This window comes from Arachis ipaensis, chromosome B04 (assembly GCF_000816755.2).
Source record: "Arachis ipaensis cultivar K30076 chromosome B04, Araip1.1, whole genome shotgun sequence".
NCBI classification, from domain to species: Eukaryota; Viridiplantae; Streptophyta; class Magnoliopsida; order Fabales; family Fabaceae; genus Arachis; species Arachis ipaensis.
Genome location: NC_029788.2, coordinates 130,725,823 through 130,728,265, shown reverse-complemented (window position 1 = coordinate 130,728,265; position 2,443 = coordinate 130,725,823).

Sequence of the window (2,443 nt, the reverse complement as noted above, 5' to 3'; positions counted from 1 at the left end):
ATTTATGAGTAACTGAGAATAATGTATGAGATCAAGATGAATCATAAATAGCATGCAGTGGTACGTCTCTTTTTAATTTTCTATATATCTATCTCTCTGAGGTCTGAGCCTTATTATGCAAAAGTGATGATGATGAACACAGCTACTATACCAAGCCCTATCTTAATTATTAGTAGTATTGTTGTGCAGAAATAATAATATTATATGTTAAATTAAATCATCACTCTGACTATATATATATTCACTTTGAAATTGGTACGGTTACATTACATGCATTAGCACTAGGACTATGCCACCATTAATAACAATCAATAATGTATGAAAATTCATAGCTTTAATAATCTAGTTTCATGATACATCTCTTTCTTCAGCTATTTTTCTGCTCCTTTTGCAGATACAAATCAATGTCAATATATAAGCTAAGTCTAATAAGGACTAGGTACCTCTTTATATGCATTCACATTAATAGTTTGTATTAATGAATAATAACTTCCAATAGTGGTTAGACAGCTTAGGGTCTCAGATTGATTAAAATAAAAATGCTAGTATTTAATTACCTATTGTATATCTAGGAGTCTAGGACTGTTGTTCATCTCTATTCCCATAATTTTAGGGTTACTAATTATATTACTGGCCTAAAAAATGAGAATAATAGCGCTTTTTTTTTATTTCTAGTTTTTTAATTATTAAAATATATGTTAGATTAATTTAATTTTCATATATTAACATCATAAAATATTTTATACAGTTATACAATCACATTTATTTTTTTACTGATGTAATATTACAGTGATTAAATACACATATAAAATTTTTTATAGCATCAAATTAAATTTTACATTTGATATGAAAAATTTACATGCAAATTAAATAATAAATCTCATGTACAGGTTTTTACTTCTTTTTTTTTCTTTTTATACACGTGGAATGAACCCGGTCACTTAGCTATATAGCACATAATAATTAACGTGAATGCTATGGTGCCTAACTTTTTAAAAAAGGCAAAGAAATAATATTTAATAAACTTTAAATATTTTACTTTTATTTTATATATTTTATTTTTTACTTATAAAAATAAGTTAGACAATTTAGACACCACAATAAAAGACACTATAAAATCCACCAAATTTCAATTAGTATGATGAAGTTCAGAGGAGTTTGACTAAGGAGAGTGGCATGATGATGGGATTGGATGTTTTGGAATTAGAAGCATATATCAAGAACAAAGTTGTAAGTTCTTCTTGTAAATCTGATTCATACTCGTAAAGCTTGGAATCGTTGTAAGACTTTGTAGTTTTTTTTTTATCAATTTGTCTCTTATTTTTTAACTCGACAAATTAACGATTAATACATTCTAAATTTAAATTTTATTTAAAGGTTTGTTATTAACTAAAGAATTATTGTATATATAATACAAAATTTCAATAAACAAATAAATGAGTTAACTATCTGACCAATCAAGTTGGTTCTTCCTTGAATGATTTGAAGCATATACATTCTGCGAAGGAAATGTCATTGACACTCCTGAGTTTGGAGATGAATTATTCTCCATCAAACAAGGAGCCTAAATGTTACAGCCTACTTTATGACGAAATTAAATTAAAGGAAATTTGGGAAGAACATTAATGAGAAGTTAAATGCCAATGATTCGTCAGTGTACTTATGATTTGGGGAGCAACTATGGTCTTTGAATTGATAGAGGCTATTAGGAAAAGACACTTTTGTGGTCAAATGCTATCATCTGAGGTCTGATGTGATGCTCTGAGATTTTTAAGGTTCGTTCTATATTTAGAGATTTATTATTATTATTATTAGAATTTAAAGGCATACGTTAAGGTATTTTAAATATTTTTTATTTTAAAAATGTTCTATTATTTTCTTTAAAAAAAATTAATTAATAATTTTAATATATATTTTTAAAATAGATGTTAGTTAAATTCTTCTCATTATTATTTTCTACATTCTGTGAACAAATCTTAATCCCCAACTTGAGGGTAGAACAATTAGTGAATTACACATATGGGAGTAGTTAGTAGTTAGTTGGATTTGAAGATGTTTATGGTACTTGGTTATACCCATGTGACTAAGTACATTGAGTTAGTTATACTTAGTTAGCATAGCTAACTAGTTTTCTTAGTTGTGTGTATACTTTTTATCCAAAGATGTATGATTTAAGCTTTACAAGTTATGATGAGTGGATTGGTGGTGAATTCTATGGTTGTTGATGGTAATGTCAAAGATAGTTAGGAGTTGTTATTTTTAGTGTGATGAGTTTTTTCTTTTTTTTTGTTCCACCTTACTGTATTGAACTTTTTTACTTAAAAAAAAAAAAGTATGATTCATCATTCGATTCATTTTGAAAATTAAAGGTTTAATTATTTTAGTAGTCTTTATAGTTTTACCAAATTTTTAATTAAATTTTTATTTTTTTTCAATTAAATAT